Source organism: Tamandua tetradactyla, chromosome 7 (assembly GCF_023851605.1).
Source record: "Tamandua tetradactyla isolate mTamTet1 chromosome 7, mTamTet1.pri, whole genome shotgun sequence".
Lineage (NCBI taxonomy): Eukaryota > Metazoa > Chordata > Mammalia > Pilosa > Myrmecophagidae > Tamandua > Tamandua tetradactyla.
This window is the reverse complement of record NC_135333.1, coordinates 54,497,552-54,516,241: the sequence shown is the minus strand read 5'-3', so window position 1 is coordinate 54,516,241 and position 18,690 is coordinate 54,497,552. Positions and strand designations below refer to the sequence as shown.

General features: G+C 35.1%; 1 long non-coding RNA gene across 1 annotated transcript in view; it reads left to right on the top strand.

Annotated features, from left to right (window-relative positions):
• LOC143689667 (uncharacterized) overlaps window positions 1-1,530 on the top strand; it is a 74,084-nt gene extending 72,554 nt beyond the window's left edge. The window contains exons 4-5 of the long non-coding RNA XR_013178873.1: window positions 946-1,085; window positions 1,169-1,530. This is a non-coding gene — a long non-coding RNA (uncharacterized LOC143689667). The remainder of the gene's footprint in view (window positions 1-945; window positions 1,086-1,168) is intronic.
• Window positions 1,531-18,690: the final 17,160 nt, after the last annotated feature.

Genomic DNA, 18,690 nt, shown 5'->3' with positions numbered 1-18,690 from the left:
AGTGTTCATTTCCATACTTGGAACTTCCTTAAGCAAATTGAGGTTAAATAGCAATGGATTACTTTAAATTCAGATTTTAAAAAAAGATTTTACTGTACTAACATATATGCAATGCGAAATTTCCCATTTTAAAAATATTTTCCAATGTTCTATAGAACAATAGCTCAGAACCTGCCATATATTAAACAATCATAAAGGGCAATCATTACTAAAAAGATAATCATATTTAAGCATAGTAAGAAATTTTACTTCAGAAAAAAGGGGATGACATTTGAAGAAATCTACCTCCAAAGATTTTTAATTCTGATACTGATATTTGCTTAGTAAGTAGGACACTCAAATTATGTGCATCATGACTAATTTTAGAGTTTCCTACTTTTTGCATTTATTTTAGTGATGCTCTTAACTACTATTAAAGATACAATTCAGTGGTAGTAATTACATTCACAGTGCTGTGCTACCACTGCCACCATCCATTACCAAACTTTCTCATCTCCCAAAATAGAAACTCTATAACCCTATTCAAAAATACCCCATGCCCTTCCTTCCCTTCTGGTCCCTGGTAACCTAAATCTATTGTCTGCCTTTATGAATTACTTATTCCAGCTATTTCATATAATTGAGGCCATACAATATTTGTCTGTTTGTGTCTGGTTTATTTCACTTAACATGATGTCTTTAAGGTTCATGGACGTTGCAGCATGAATCAGATTTTAACTTCTATCTGTGACTGAATAATATTCCATTGTATGGATATATTACATTTGTTTATCCATTCATTAGTTGATAGAAACTTGAGTTGCTTTCATCTTTAGGCTATTGTGAATAATGTTTCATGAACATTTAAGCAGCAAGTGAGTTTCCCTTAATATGTTCACTTTACAGAAAAAAAAATATTTTTTTTTTTACCAAATTGTCTTTACCATATTGTTTTCTGTCTTTGAGGCACCACGTGGGAATGGCAGGAGGAGGCATCATTTCAGATCATTTTGGTAGATCCCTAAGAAAGAATTAGGAGAATGAGGACATCTACATCTTCTGTGCTACTTAAAGATAGCAATTTGCATTTACTAAAAGGGTCTATGGTAAGTTCCAATTCATTTTCTTATTAGGCTTTGAAAAATCTCAGGAAATAGTTTGAGCAGGAACTATTTGCTTTATGTTACAGATGAGGAAACCAAACTCAAGAGAAGTTAAGAGAGTTGCCCAAGGTCACAAATGGAGGTAAAGACTTAAGAAAAGAACCTGATCATATGACTTATTCCTTAATGCCATTATGCTACATCACCCTAACATGAAAACTTCATAGAATGATAACAGTTTACACAGCAATATATAAGGCAAAGTGAAGATATTAAAGAAAAAAAAAATGGAGATGGCACCCTAGTCCTCAGCATAGTTTGGCAGAAACAATGAATTAGCATGACCCTATGAAACAGGAAGAGGAACAAGTAGTGGACCATGCCTGATATCGTTTATTCTGTAGGATAATCTGGTCTCAGTGGTATCATTTCCCTCTCATCCAAAGCCTTTAAGACGAAAGGGTTTCACATGAGAAACCTTGTACCTTTAATAACTCAGAATAAACCCTGAGGTTCCAACTGGTTGAACTGACTGAAGTTATATTAGTATATATAAACTTATCAATCAACTGGGGTTGGGGGTGGAAAAGGCAGAATGATGTAGTTGTTTCCCATTCATTTATTTCTTGGTCATCAGAAATGTATGAAATACTAAGTGCCAGGCTCTGTACTCAGAGACAGTGAAGCAAACAGAACAAAATGGCTGCCCTCAGGGACAATACTTAAAATAAATAAAATATATAGTTGTATTTTGGAAAGCAATGTTTTGGGAAATGGTTGGTGTAATTTTTATTTGGGTCACCGGAAAAGCCTAATTGAGAAGTTGGCAATTGAGCCTGAATAAGGACTCCAGGTATATCAGATTATGACCCAGTTTGGCCTCATCTTAACTAATAATATCTTCTAAGATCCTATTTACAAATGGGTTCAGATTCATGGGACCAAGGATTAGGACATGAACACGTCTTTTTGGGGAGCACAATTCAATAGCACCAAGAAAGAACTAAGGGAAAGGAGACAGGCTATTGGCAGTAGAGGTGGTGAGGAAAGGCTGGGTTCAGGATGCACTTTGAAGCTAGTGCTGCCGTGATTTTGTGATGGATTGTGTCTAGGCTTGAAAGAAAAAGGAGACTCAGCAGTGATTCCAAATTATTTGACCAGAGCAACTAGAGAAATAGTGTTGCATATACTGAGTCAAGTAGGGTTAAGTCAGATACTTATTAGACATCTAAGAAAAGATACCAATAGACAATAGGATGTAAATTTGGAAGTTTAAGGGAGAAGTACTGGCTGCAGATCTAATTTTCAGTTCGCTAGCACATAAAAGTACTTAAAACTCCAAGACTAGAAACAGTGTAAAGGTGAAAACTACAGATATCAAAGAGAAGAGGTGTAAGGGCTGACCCTTGGGGCACATGAAAGTTTCAAGATTAGGGCAATGAGGAGAAATGATCAAAAGAGGCTGACAAGGAGGGGTTAGAGAATTGGAAAGATAATCAGGCAGCACATTTAAGAGTCCTTAAAATTAGGAAATTTCATAAAGAAATAAGCTGGAGGAATTGTTAAAGTTCTGTAGAAAATGAGTAGAGAGTATTTTCAGGAATGCTTTATATTCCATCCACTGTGAAAAAGTAAAGCCTGGTGTCCAGCTGTTCTTATGACAGAGAAGCAGTCCAGACATGCAATGGCAGGGTAGCTAAGTATGCAATTAGTGATTCTAACTTTGTACACAGTCAAAGGGTGCCATGAGAATCAGGAAGATTCCATTCAGAACAAGGGTAGATGAGTACAATGCAAGTATTTCCTTTGTAAATAACTCTGGGTCATAGATCTGTCCAAGAAGCTCATAGTGTATCCTTCATCCCAGACCAGTAAAAATATGCATGCATCAAAAAGAATGTCCTTACACTTCCAGAGGGTTTGCAGACCCCTTAAAGTACAGACCCTAAGAGGATAATACCTGGATAATGAGCGTCTCTGCAACTCCACTTTTCTCAAGAGAGGAGATCCATCAGAGAATGAAGAGAGCTCTTCCTTGTTTTGGGTTCAAGTGATTCTGACCCATGAGAGCATGGGATTGTTACTGGAAGAGCTGAGTATCCATCTGCTAATAAAGCGACAAGCTATAGTTATCCTGCACCAACTGAACATTTTACTAAAAACAATTAAGTCGAATTTTAGTTGGGAATTGTTAAAGTAGCTTGAGGCAGTGTCACTTACATGGCTTCAAATAATGTGTCTAGCGTTGCAGAAACAACTATTTTCTCTGCATGAGGAGAAGGGGTGGGCTTATTTTTTCCCCTTCTCTTCCCTGAGCAAATCCCCATAACAAATAAAGTTACACTTCAAGACAGGATTACTCAGACTATTGGCTTTGCATGCCAATGTTTACTTTAAGTAAAAATGATACTACTCAGAATTCAAATAATATGTTTAAGTATTTCCAGGCTACAGCTTTGCTTGCATTTGTCTTGGCACTAGTTCACCGTGAATGCGTCGGATTTTAAGAAAGATGATTCTTCAGTCATAGTCAAATATCTTCATCCAGTGTCTCACCTCTGCTGGGCACATTTTTATGAGCTCTGACTTTTTCACTTGATGAAATGGTTACTGTCCCATTTGCTATACGGCTTCCTGACAAGAAACTGTCACTTTTCTAAAAATGTCTTAATTTTTATTTAAGAAAGAAAGAAAATTTTAAAGAAGGAGGAAGATAAAAAAAGAGAAAGAGAGTAAGACACACCACTAAAATAAACTGCCACAAAACTTATGATAATTGATATGATCCATCAATTAAACTTTCTACAAAGTCTTAGTCCGGTCCTCCTTTTAAGTAAGTTCATTTACAAATGTTAGCAAATCACCTCTATAGCAAAGATTGAGTTCTTTGTTTTAAAAAGCTGAGCACTTTCTGTCTCTCCCTCTCTCCCTTCTTCCTTCCTTCCTTTCTTTTCTCTCTGTTGCTGTCTCAGTCTCTGATTCTATGTTATCAGATGATGAAATTATCAACTTATCAGATGATGATACCAGTTCACATTTCTTTTGATATCTACTTTTTCTCTTATGTGAAAATTATCCACCTGAAGGAGTATATTATAACCCATACATTTATAAGAAAATGTAATATTTTTAAGGAAAGAAACTAGTGACATAACCTATTTTTTATATTTAAATTGCCTTAAGATCAAGGATTTCTTGATTCTAAAGGAAATTATTTCAGGCAATGTAGTTAGAATAGTTTAGGAGATATTTTAGAGTGGTCAAAGGAGACCACCACCAATTTCATTAGTTCACCTCATTTTTTGGGAAAGAATCATGCCAAAATTCTTTGTGACATCATCTACAAGTTTAATGATGCACATTAGTTGTTTTCTTACCTGCCAAGTTCCCAGCTATAAAACATGCATGAAAAATGACCTTGTATACCATGCCATGGGTAGAAAAATTTAAAGGAAACTCTGATTTCACATATAGTTATTTTTCAGTCTTTCCCAAAATTCAACTGACTTTTTTTTCATGGGAATTTTCCTAATTCTCATGTAACATTCTGAAATATTTCCCTAGGGATTAGGAAGTTCTTTTTATGTTTAATTAGAATCCCATCTGGTTAATTTTCTTTTTTTTTGCACACAGTTGATATCAAGAGTAACTACTGTTCCTCTGGAAATGTTTATTTTTCAATTTTAGGTGTCCATTATTTTGTTTTTAAGTGCACAAGGAATGCCAAGATATCTAAAATTTCTAAAGAGAGAAACCTTTTAGAGACAGAAAGCAGATTCGTGTCCGTATAAGCTAGTGGTAGGAATAGAGGAAGTCTGCAGAAGGTCAAGCAGAAACTTGGTTATTTGATTATTATGCAATATCAAAAATTACATTTGTTAATATAATTTCATGAGAAAATTCTTTAAATATGGGGGATCGGTCAAGCTCATGGTGGCAGATACAAGTCTTCCAAAGTCTGTCTATTAAAAAGATTGGATTTAAGCTTATAGAAGTGTCCCAAAACTGGATTGTCCCAATGGTTATCAACTGTAAAAATCTACTAAAAATCACCAAACTATTTGCTTATAATGAGCAAATATATGGTGTGTGTTTATTTCTTACTTATATTATTAGAATGTATGTAAATGCTAAGCATGAACTCTGTAAATGATTGAAGCATTGGGTAATTACCACTAATTACAAAAGTGTTAAACTAACTTATAAATTCTCACACTTTAAAAAAAAAATCTATCCTACTCTATCCAAACCATAGTTTATGATCTTTCATAAACTATGGATGTAGGAGCTAAAGAATTCCCTGGGATATGAAAATAAAATGTTGTTAATGGACTGATGAATTTGGAGGTTACTTGTTTATGTGCAAAAAACAATCTATCTTCCCTTTCTTCAATATAAAGTAGGAACTTAACTTTTTATTCTTTCTGTTTGCAAGTATTTATGGTACTTCATCTTGTAGGCTAATGCAAGGCTGGCTAGCTCTGGTTTACATATAGTTGGGTAGGGTCATGAAACTAGTTCTGGACAGGGATTTGTGAGCAGAAGTCATGCCTTCATTTCTTTGCTGGAGCATTAATCACTACTGGGAGATACACTAGAGCTCTCTTTCCTTTTGCCATGGAAACCAGTAATTTATGAGATTGTGGCTTCTCTAGCAGCTTGGATCTCAGAGTGGGGAGATGTTGAGAAGAATCCCCAATTGCCCTGTGATGATAGAATATGGAAGTATTTATTTTAATAAAGAATCAAACCACTGGCAATGTTTTTTTGCTGTAGGACCACGCAGCCTTTCCTGAACTATGCAGAGGACAAGTATGGAGCACGGAAGATCAGAATAATCTGTGCAAGAGAAGATATTGTTTTGGTGGTAACAGGGCAGATGCTTAGAATTGGTCAGGCCTAGGATATAATTTGAATATAGAGTTGACAAAATTTACAGATGAATTGAATATATTGTATAAGAAAAGAAAGGACTCAAGTCTGAAGTCAAGGGTTTTGTCATTGGAAAGTGGCATCGCCAGGTACTGAGACTGGTAAAGAAATGGTTAGAGTAGATTATCAGGACTAGGTTTTGGACAGTGTTAATTTTGAGAGACCTATTAGATATCCAGTAGTAGTGATGTACATGAGTTTTAAGTTAAAAGCTGAAAGTGGGGTGTAAGATATAAATCTGTGTTATCAGATTCGAGATGGCATTTAGAGTCATAGAACGAGATCACATAGGGAATGAATGAGCTTAAAATGGGAAGACAACCCAGAACTCAGAGAGAGATGGAAATAACAATTTTTAAAGCAGCAGTTCTCAAACATTTTTGTTTCATGACCCATTTACACTCTTAAAAATTACTGATCTTTCATTGCTGTAACATAACTATTCCTATTCGCCATATTGGAACTAGAAACTTAGAATGTAAAATGTCTACTCATTAATTCATTTTAAACTAACAAAAATAATCCCATTTATATGTTAACGTATGTATCACTTGTTATAGGAACTAACTCTATTTTACCAAACAAACCAAAAAACAATTTAGGAGAAGTGTGGCATAATTTCACACCGTTGCAAAGCTCTATTAATGCCCAGATTCTTGTATCTGATTCTACAGTCATTCTGTGGGGATGTTGTTTTGATTGAAATAGATGAAGAAATTCAAGGGAAGAATATTTTAATGGCTAACTTTTCAGGTAACTGTGGATAGCCTTCTTTGATACAACACCCAAACTTGACAAGTGGTAGTCTCTTAAAGGTTACTTACATTGTGGCGTATGAAATCATACCTATTACATTACAAACAATTACCCTACCTTGTGCCTCAAATAGATCTATCTACTCATGCCTGATTTTGCAACATCAAGCAATGAACCTTTTGGAAAATGTTATTTTTCTAAGTTGCGTAGATCTTCAAATGTTTATATATTTATTATGCAATATCAAAAATTACATTTGTTAATATAATTTCATGAGAAAATTCTTCAGGTGTTGGGGATCAGTCAAACTCATGGTGGCAGATACAAGTCTTCCAAAGGCTGTCTTTTTGAAAGGTTAGATTTAGTTATGAGCAATTGTTAAGAGTTTCCTTGAAGTGACAGTTTTGCTTAGCACATTTTTCAAAAAAAAGTCTGCCAAATACCACAGTTTGTCTGCCAGTTATTAACTTATTATTTCAAGTGAAAGTGGTCTTCCATGAAAAACACTGCTATTTTAGCTCACAACTGAAGTGCTCACACATTTTTTCTTCCCTAAGAACTTTCACCCTGTTTTAAATGCAGTAGAAAGCTTTAGCCATACTTTCCATTTATACATTTAAAAAGACATATTCAAGAGTCAGTTATAAATAAAATTAATAATTACACTGCTTCATTAAGGACAGTCTTAGATAAACCTGATGTTCTTTATATTGCGTGTGTGTGTGTGTGTGAAGTAAACAATACTTTGTCTCTTGTTGCATACTAAGGGGCTGGGAGTTACCCACAATTGTTTTGTACCATGAATACAAATACCAAAAGAATGAAAAAGGCAAATATTATTTTACTATTGTTATAAAAATAGTTTTGACTTTGAGGACGCTTGAAAGTCTCTAAGAGATGGAGTCCCAGGTATCAGAGAATCACACTTATAGAACCACTGACTTAGAGATTGGCTTAAGAAAGTCTTCCAGATATCATGCCTATAAATAGTATATCGGCAAAATTTTTCAAATAATGTAGTATAAAATTCATTCCTATTATTGTGAAATTTAATTTTTCAATATCAGTGTGATTATGTATCTTTTAAAAGGTCTGAATTTAGTAAATACTTTCATGGGATTTAAAAAAAACCCATATTTATGAAAGTAAATTATCTACATAGATGAAGTTTATGAAATTGAAGTCTTCATATAGGTCTTATTATGTCTTAAATCATGAGTGAAAGAAAAAGTTGGTCAAGTTAATTAATAAAGAACCAAAAGCAGAAGGATAGTTATCGGATTGACTTGACACTGAGATAAAACAATACAACGTTAGTTATCATGTGAAGATTATGGGGAGAATCTCATAAATTTGCCACGACTTTTGCAAGGACCCACAGCGATAGAGCCCTTGAAACTTTTAAGGGAAGGAAAAAGCATATAAAAGTAGAGGGAGTTATGAAAATCGGATAAGTAATTATGCAAAGGTCTTAAGTGAGGGTCATGTGATTTAGAAAAGGTCAAAAGGCAAAGTCTTTATTCAAAACGACTAAAAAAATAGTTAACCCTAAATGTATTGTAGCTTTCAAATTGACATCAAAAATTTAAATGGTTGATAATGGTTGTTAGGAGACAATTAGAAGGGTAGCCACAGACAATATTAAAGGTAGCTCAATAGCAATGCTAATTTAAAATGTATACAATCTAGGAATACAAATGCCACAATTTAAGAGCATCACTAAAATAAATGCAAAAAGTAGGAAACTCTAAAATTAGTCATGATGCACATAATTTGAGTGTCCTACTTACTAAGCAAATATCAGTATCAGAATTTAAAATCTTTGGGGGTAGATTTCTTCAAATGTCATCCCCTTTTTTCTGAAGTAAAATTTCTTGCTATGCTTAAATATGATTATCTTTTTAGTAATGATTGCCCTTTATGATTGTTTAATATATGGCAGGTTCTGAGCTATTGTTCTATAGAACATTGGAAAATATTTTTAATTTATGAAGTACTAGTAAAAACTTGGACCTGAACTGGATTTTGCTGCTTGAATTTCTAAAATGATAAACTGAAAGCATCATAATTTTGTTTATGAAGCTATGGTGCTACTTGTTTTCAAAACCAATAATGTGGAGGCAAACAGGCTTGGGGCATTTTAATAATTAAATCCTTTGTGAAAGGGTTCAAAGAGAATACACAACAATCTGCTTCATGCTGAATCCAGTTATCTTTCTGAGCACATTTTTTTCATAGAAAAAGTGAAAGTTTAGGGAAATATATACAACTCTGATATTTTAGATATGGGATTACTTTAAAGTGGATCAGTTAATTAGTCCTATTCAATAATCATCACATGTGTCACATAAAAAGAGGTTTGTTAAGTTTTATATACTGGGACAGTCACTAATTCTGTAATTTTGCTGTTAAAAATTTAACTGTGTGTTTTTAAGGTAAAAAACATGCATGTTTTGGAATTTTTTTGCATATCTTTCTTACATTTATGTAGGCCTTTACATTGAGATTTTGAAACAATTCCATTTTTTATGTCAGTTAACACACTTTTACTTTTCTCTTTTATTTCATATCTTGATAAAGATATTTATAATTGGGCAGACCACGATGGTTCAGCAGGCAGAGTTCTCACCCGCCATGCTGGAGACCTGCGTTCGATTCCTGGTGCCTGTCCATGCCAAAAATAAAAAAAAAATTATAATTAATCTCATGCCATGATGAAATAATGTATATATCTATTCTCTTAAATATCATTATATCCCATGTGCAGGAAAATCAGAGAAAGGATGGTAATACAGGACATTTAGTAAAGGGTGCTCCTTGAAACCATTACTTTCATATTTTTAAAACCATTACTTTCATCTTTCATATTATGTTTGATTCCTAAAATAAACTCTTGGAAAACATTTGCATTTATCCCCAAATTTCCTGAATTTCAGGAAGTGACTTGATTATAATCAGTCTGCTTTGCTTTTTGCTATTGAGAGAGTGGACACTTATGAAATTATTTTTCACAAATATACAAATATTTTAATAACATGCGCTGCTAGGTATTATTTATGGGTAATACTGATATAGTTTGTTAGGCACTGATTTCTGTAGGAGACATTTATTACGAAATTTTGAAAGATACCTATCAGATACCTGAATTTGTAGATATAGGATAAGATGCTAGACTCAAGATCTGATTTTACAGTAATAATTTTGAATGTTAATGAGCTAAACTCACTAATTAAAAGACACAGATTGACAGAACGGATTAAATAATATGTTGTATCAATATGCTGCTCTCAAGAGATTTATCTTAGACCCAAGGACACAAACCAGTTAAAAGTGAAAATATGGAAATAAATGTTCTATGTAAGTTGAATAAAAATAAAGCACAAGTAGCTATAATAATATTAGACAAAATAGATTTTAAATGTTAAGGTATCATGAGATAAGATTTTCACATTAATTATAAAAATATTTTTCTTTATATTTTCTTGAAACCAAAAACTTGAAAATTTTCAGCAACATAGGTCATTACTATAGTAAATATTTTTTTCCTTCTTCGTAAATTTATTGTGAGGATCAAATGATTTAGAACATTGCCACTTAGTAAAGACCTAATAAACACCAGCTAACATTAAGAATTTGTCTCCAATTCATCTAAAGCATAAAAGAATACATGTCCGTTAGGCTAGATTTGGAAAACAGTACAAAAATAAAACAGAAGAAAAAAATGAAGTGTCTAACACAATTAAAGACTATTGATGTCCTAATAGTCTTGAAATATTGTCTTCCTATCTTTTCATAGGCACATTTTTTAAATTATTATTATATTTTTTTGGCATGTGCGGGCTCTGGGAATCGAATCTGGGGTGAGAATTCTGCCACTGAGCCACCGTTGCACTGCCCATAGGCACATTTATTTTTATGATATAACTTATTGCCCTGCCTCTTCTCACTCAACATTACAATATAATTATTTCCTATACTATAAGTATTTGTAATATTTAGTAATGGTCCATCATGTATAATATCACTTATTGACTAAATCCTTCCTTTCTTATTAATGTCATATTATTTTAATAAATTAAATTTGATATATGTATGAGTATGTGTGTATATGTGTGTATATCTGTGTATCTGTGTGTGTATATGTGTGTGTGTTTGTGCATTTGGCTTCCCGTTTGGTTCTATTCATCTACTTTTAAATTTAACCTTGATAGGGAACCTCACCATTTTCATGACTATAGCTTTGGGGCATTTATTACCATTTTATATTAATGTACTCAATCCCTCTGATATTTATAAACATGACTTAGCTATTTTCTTTTATTTTTTCTCCTAGATGATTCGCAGGCAAATTTATATAAATTCCACAGACAGAACAAAACACAGCTCAGATGACACAAAATAATGCCACATTTGCATTTTGTTTCAAATTTGCATTGATATACAGTCACTTTTGAAGAGAAACATACATAGCATGTTAGGTACTCCCACCAAATGCAGAAACAAAATGACTGTTTATTAAAATCCCCTTTTATAGAGAATATTTGATAGTGTTTATTTTTATTTATATCCCCCTCATTTTAATATAGGCAACATGAGGAGGGGTTTGTTTTTGCTTGTCTTATTACATTGATCTTTTAAGATTATTGCGTAGTTTCTAATTGGTTACTTTCGGTGTACAGAACCGCTGATGTTTCACGGTAGCATTTTGTCCTCTGTCTATTCACTAAAGCTTTCAGTTAATTTTAAAATTTCAGTTTTTAAAATAAGCATTTTAAAAGAATGTCTGTTTCCTCAGCTCTCTGTATAGCTATTTCTAGTAAGACAGTCAGGAGCGTTGCTTCTTCTTTTTTTCCATGGCAGTACTGGGCAAAAAAATAATAAAAAATAATTTTTTATTAAAAATAAAATTTTTTTTAATTAAAAAAAATTTAAAAATAAAAAATATTTTTGAGAGCAAAAATAATTCTGCTTTCAAATCTGTGACTTGCATTTCCTCTGGTCTTCTCTGCATTGCAGGTGCACTGATCCCTGCAGGCTAGATTCCTCTGAATCAACTGTCTTCCAACTGGGCATCTATGGGAGACTTTAAGGTTGCGGCATGGAAGTAGATGACACAAAAGAGAAGCTCAGACATATATTCCTCATCTAGCTGTTTTAGGCAGTGTTTTCACAGAGGCTGTGCCTCATGTGTGACTCTCACTGGTGCAGGTCTGCCCTGGTTCCAGCTTCCTCTAGGCCACCGTGGAGCTCCACTACCTTCTCCTTCCATCCTTCCAGCTGCCCATTTTCATAAGCTCTGAGTAATAAGCACATAAGCACATTATTCCCGGTTAGATTCTCTTTTCCCTGCCTACTCCTATAACCAATCCCCTGCCCTAAACTCTTTTGTTTTAAATTCTCAAGTGGATTCTGTTTTCTAATTAGACTATGACTCATACATCATGCCTTTTCCAGATTGTTGCATAAAACAGGGCTTCAACATTCAACTGCCAACTGAAAATTAGGAGATTTATCATGAAAACCTGAAAAAATTTTTATAGCAGCACTATGACATGCAGCAATGAAGGGAAGTTGTGTTGACCTTAGTAGGAGGGGTCATCAATGTGGCATTTGAGGGGTCTCAATTTGCAGCCATATTGAGATGACACAGAAATGTATTGGCCTTTGTGATAGTACTTGGCTGGGTGATGATGCCCCATTATTCTGTTGCTGCGGACTTAAATCATCAGCATGTGAAATTCATCTATGACTGATTACATCTGCAGGAGGCTAAGGGGAGTGCCTTCTGCAATGAGTGAAGTTTAATTTAATTAGCTGGAGGCTCAAGAGAACTCAAAAGAGAGCTCAATAGGTCAGCATACCTCATCAAAGTACTCAGTGCAGCTCAGACATAGACCTTTGGAGATGCAGAAAGAAATTCCCTGGGGAAAGTCATTTGAACTCAGAAGCCAGAAGGGAAGGCAAGCAGAATTTACCATGTACCTTTTCATGTGACAGAGAAAGCAAAAGGAAAGCAAGCTGCCCCTCCTCTGAAGAACTGATCCATCTCTGGTATGTTGCATTCTGGCAGCTTTAGCAAACTGAAATAGCCCTGGTCTCAGAAAACTTGGTAGAGCAATTTTATATTTTCTACAGAAGCAAAAGTTACCACTTGAAAATTGGAGTCACCGTTTTTTCATGGGTGAGTCCACATGTGCTATAAAATTGGTCCCCCATTTGCCGGCAAATATGGAGGGGATACAGAAGACGAAAGAGACATGTTGGCACTAGCTTTGCCAATACCGTAAAGATAGACTTAGCAAGAGATTATGAGACATAAGTCACCATTTACTCAGCCATTTCCCTGATATCACTTGGAATTGAAGGCCTTGTCCACTAATCTTGTTATAAAAACCAGTTTATTACAATAAGGTGTATAACCAATGTATCATTCCAGGTATTCAGAAGCTAAGCTTCTGAGTATGTGAATCATTCAATTTGCAAAATGTCACTTCCCCTACCACACTAGGAAATATAAAAGTCATGTCTCCAATGCTGGCTGCTGTGTCCCCACTCTTACAATGCTGCCTCCCATGTAAGAAAAGCTCAGTCAGTAGTTGTTGAGTGAGTATGAACTACCTTAGGACATGGGGCAGGGAATGGAGGGGCTCAGGCTGGCAATATGGAAGTCATCCCTCTTCACCTTCTCAGATCGAAAAGGAAATGGTCATCTTAGATTCGCACTGTCTCTCATCCTACTCCACACACCCAGAGTTACAAAATCATAATACAAGACAGACAAAGTCACAACAAAAAGCATTTGTCCCTCCTTCTGATACGTGGTTTCTTATTGAATGCCTGGCCCACAGAAAACTCTCAATAAACATTGAATGGAAAAAAAGGGCACATTGCCACAGAGTGAGAACAAGTAGCCAATGGGTAGGACCAACATCTCCCCCAACACACAGTTTATTTTTCCTTCTGAGTTTGCTATTCCATTCTCTTCCATGTTTTAAAGAAACTTTAGAGCCAGTGGATGAACAAACTATTAATAAACAGGCATTACCTTTCAAAGACTGTGTACCAAAATTCAAAGGGCAAAATAAAAAATGAGAGTTATCTAACAGTATATTATAACTAGTCTTCATTAATTCATGTACATCAAATCTTAGGAGCATCTAAAACAGCCCGATTAGTTACTGAAAACTTGGCCCTTTTTTGTTTGATGCCACAGTCTTTGGGCTTCCAAATTTCTCAGGGATGATTCAGCAGAAGATATGCTGGTATCACTATGCATAATTCCTGTAATTACCTTCTTTGCTTTCTCTTCATTGTTCCCTTTTCCAGTCATCCTTTCGGTAACCTTTTGAGGCCTACAATTACCCTACTAAGGCCTTACTAAGCAAAAGGAAAGGTTATTGAACTGGGCACATTAACAATATTTGGTTATCAGCAGAGAATGCTTGAGTTTTCTCATCTATAAAACAGAGTTAAATAAATTGGTGCCCTTCCTAAACATAGGGATGCATTTTGAAGTCACAGAATCATATTTTTAAAACACACTGGGTGGGTGGTTCAGTGGTAGAATGCTAGCCTTCCATCAGGGAGACCTGGGTTTGATTACCTGACTATGTACCCCCCAAAGAAACAAAAACAAAAACAAAGAAAGCACTGAGCTTTATAAAGAAAGGCCCTGCATAAATACCAGCTCTCATCATTATTAGTGGGTTGACTTATTACTGAAACCACATCTGCCTCCCTATAAACAGCCCACCTGTTGCTTTTGTGCAACCCATTTGCACGGCTGAGCACTCACTGTGCAGACTTTTGTAATACACTCAGGGGCTGGGCACAGGACACTGCAGGCGGCTTCACAGCAAAACAAGAAAGATTGATTTTATCCTGGATACATTTCAGCGGACAAATTCAAAATAAACCATGCTCGGATACACCCTTCCTTCACTTGAGACCCAAATCATTTCCGCTCAATACACTAATAAAGTCCTTTTGAAAAGAATTAGCTCCATGGTTCAAATAAGACTGCACAGAGTTTCTGTTGTAAGTGATGAAAAAGTCAGAGTAGTGGATGTTGGTGATAGTAGCCTGATATTTTAAATCTAATGATACTGCTGAATTGTACACTTGCAAGTGGAAAAGTTTGAGTTGTATAAACATTACTGAAATGACAAGTTAAAAAATACATACTACCCAACCCTTTGTGACCTCTTTTCCCCCTTTAGGAAGAATTTGTTGCCATTTTGCAGATTACAGGTTTAATAATACACATTTGAATTGAGCTGAAAATGTCCTAACCCTTGTGAATTAATAAAAGAAGGATGATTAATAATAATGCTTCCATAAAGACTATATTATGCACATGTAGATTTTTTTTGGCATTGCCACATTTGTTAGGCAATTTATTATATAAATGAAATTCATTATCAAAAATACTTAGCTAGCTAGCTTTAAAATTCCCATTAAGTTTTTTTTAACAACTTTAATTAAAATCTTCTGAATTCTTAGTGTGTTTCTCTTTCAATTTATGGAGAAAATACTTTAGACTAAAACCTCAGGATTACAGGCTTACAGCACTATTTATAACCATAGAGCTCTGAGTTATCTGTCACAGTTTTAAAGTCATCTCATCTTTAATACAATGTTTTAAACTGGCAAAAAATGAAAATGGCTCCAATCAGGAAAATAATATTTCATAAAAACGATGACTTACTCTTCTCCCCAGTGGTGTTAATCAGATTTCATTTATTTTTATAGCATGCCAGGCATCAGCATTACCCTCTAGACACAGCCCCTTTTCTATTTGTCCTTGGATAAGTTATCTGCTGTATTAGGATAACTTTCTTCCTCAAGATAAATGTTTCCTGATAAAACAATATTATTAACCTGTAGCAATTGCGATGCAAAATAAATGCAGTTGTCAAGTCAAATTTGAAGTGGGGGAGGGAAACTGTGACAGATTTAAAAACTACGGTATTGTTCTCTGCTTTTCCTAAGTTCATTTATCTTCTCAGCTATCATATATGATTGAACGGTAGAGAAGGCACCTGCAAATAGAAACAAACAGCCAAAGATATATTAGCACCGTGCATGTCCTCTAGTGCTTGGGGGATACCAATAACACTGCACTCCCAGCAATCCAGGACGCTTAGCTTCATCAATTAAGAGCAAGCTTAATTCAAGAGACTAATGGTTTCTTTCTCCACAAAACAAGGTGAAAGTGTTATTGCATGGTTCTAATGATTCATCACAAATAAAATAACACAGGGGGTGCGATGGTGGCTCAGCGGCAGAATTCTTGCCTGCCATGCTGGAGACCTGGGTTCGATTCCAAGTGCCTGCCGGTGCCAAAAAAAAAAAAAAAAAAAAAAAAATAGCACAACTGTCACCAACATCACCAGACTTTCCTTGAATAACCAGAGTTATTCATTAAATGGGATTTAGGAGAGGAGATATTCCTTCCTGGTGGCCTTGTAGCAGCTTGTACTTTACCCCTCAGGGTGCCTGTCAGGACAAATTGTCACATGAACTTGGAGTATTAATTATGCACTATGGGCTATGCCAGTTGCACAAGCTCATCCCATTCTCACAACAAACACACAAGATAGGTATCACCCCTATTTCACAAAGGAAAGAACTGACATGTCCCTAAATGTAAATAAAATAGCTTAGCCATGGTCACACAACTATTAAGTAGGAGAAGGAAGCTTCAAATTTAAGACCATCTGACACCAGACGCCTAGTTCTTTCAGTTAAGCCATACCACTAGCTTGTCCATGTGTCTGTCTTGGCCAGTCTATGGAGTCCTGGAAACAATTTGTCTTGTTTATTTTTTCTTTCATCCCTGGCTCTTTGCACAGTGATCAGTGCTTATTAAGTGTATAATAATAGTTAGTCAGATGAGTGGAAGGACGGATAAAACGGTATGGAAAAGTGCCTAGTTTTCACCTTTGCCAAGCTTCTCTGCTTACAGGCAGTTTAGAATGCAACTCTTATATGAAATAAATGCACCAGCATGGGTGTGGAGAGCAGGGACGGGCCTAAAGCATGAGGCTCTCAGTCTTAGGGTGCTCTTTCTGTTATTTGGAGCACAACAAAGAAATGGCAAATAGCTAGCACCACTGCAATGCCCTACTTACATGAGCATTCTTGCTTTTCTTGATTACGAAGGCAATGACTTCAAAGAAGAAAAAGGGTGGGGATGAAAACAAAAGAAAGAAAAAGCCAAGTCTGTGCATGCACAAGCAAAACATCACAGTAATCTATTAGCACGAATTGCACAATCTGAAACTATGGCTGTAAATTGGAGGTTTTTTTTTTTCTTAACTGGATGAAGTGTAGATTATGCGAAAGTAGAAGTGTTACCAAGACCTTTATATTTAATACTCCTTTTAGGGCACGTTAGTATTAACAACTGAGCTGGTTATTTAGAAATACTCCAATTGACTCAAAAATAAAAATGCTCCAGAAATAGAGATCAAAGACCCAAATCACATCACCATGTACACAGAAAGAATTTTTATACACTCTGGACTGTAGAATAGTAGATTGGTATAAAAGAGTTTTTAAAATTAATTCTGACGTTAGCTGCCAGTGTTCATACATCAGACATTTCAATGTTCTAAACCTATCGAAATTCTACTCTATGACCTGCTTAAAGAAAATTGCATGATGAGGAAGTTGGGTCAGTGTCATAGGCCTCATTTTTCAGATTATTGTTGTTATGTGTCTCTCCTCTTAAACATCTCCATGATCCCCTTCTCTCTTTGGAAATGAGAATTCTAGGGTTGGATGCATCATTTTAACATTGCAAATAGTGTTAAATAGAATCGCAGGACTGTCTCAGTTCTGAAATTATTTATTTCCAATACTGCATTTCATTTACTTTTATCCATTGTGTTCACATGGAATTTCTGGCATTTATTTCATATACATATGTATTTCATATACATATGCACACACACATATATATACACAAATATATATACATTTATGCATATATATACACACACATATAAATAAATAAATAAATATATATATATATATATATATACCGTGATCATATATATACTCTCCAAGGAAAAAAAAAAGACAAAGAAAGGGCTCCAGTAGACATTCATAACTCTTATAGTGCAGTATTTGTACATTTTTCTTTTTCTGGGGAATCCCTAGCATAAATACTTAATACTATAAGATTAAGGAAATACTTAACTTCCATTCACCTATAGACCTTCAAACTTGTGTCTCAGTGTTGCGTACTGTGATTTGCCTTATTTTGAAACATAGCTTTCTCATTTCCTTTTCTTTCACTTAATCCTTTGCTAATTCATTTACCTATTCCTGGTAGAGAAAAATTACTTGATACTAAAAGAACAGTCTCAACCCTGTCTACTGTTTAAAAGCCCACTTCCATTTGGTGTTGTGGCTGTGAACATGGAGAGGTCACATTGCAACTGTCCGAACGTTTCTTTATGAGTTGGATGGTCATTATTAAGATAAATATCTTCCTCTCCAGGATTTCAAAAACATTATATAGGCAATTCACGCTTTACATAGAAAGATCTTGACTTTGAACTTTGACCTATAAGTGCAGTCACTTAAAGAATGAATGGATTACCTTCCAGGTCAGAAACTGAGTGTTCTCATTGATCTACGGATGAGGCACACAGCAACCCCAAGCCTTGTCTCCACTCTAATGAGTGCCCAAATCTGTGAATATGGCCAGATACTTTCTACACTGGATTAAAGCACAGCTATGACTGATAAGGCTGAATCGGCTGGTCCAGCATGACTTGGGAGAAAAGCGATCATTTCCATCAGAGCAGAAGTTGGAGTTGCACAGTCGAAAACCACTACAGGTCTTGGTGCTAGGGTTTACATGAGGAACTGAGTACAACAAAATAGGCAGAGAAACTCCAGCAAGAGT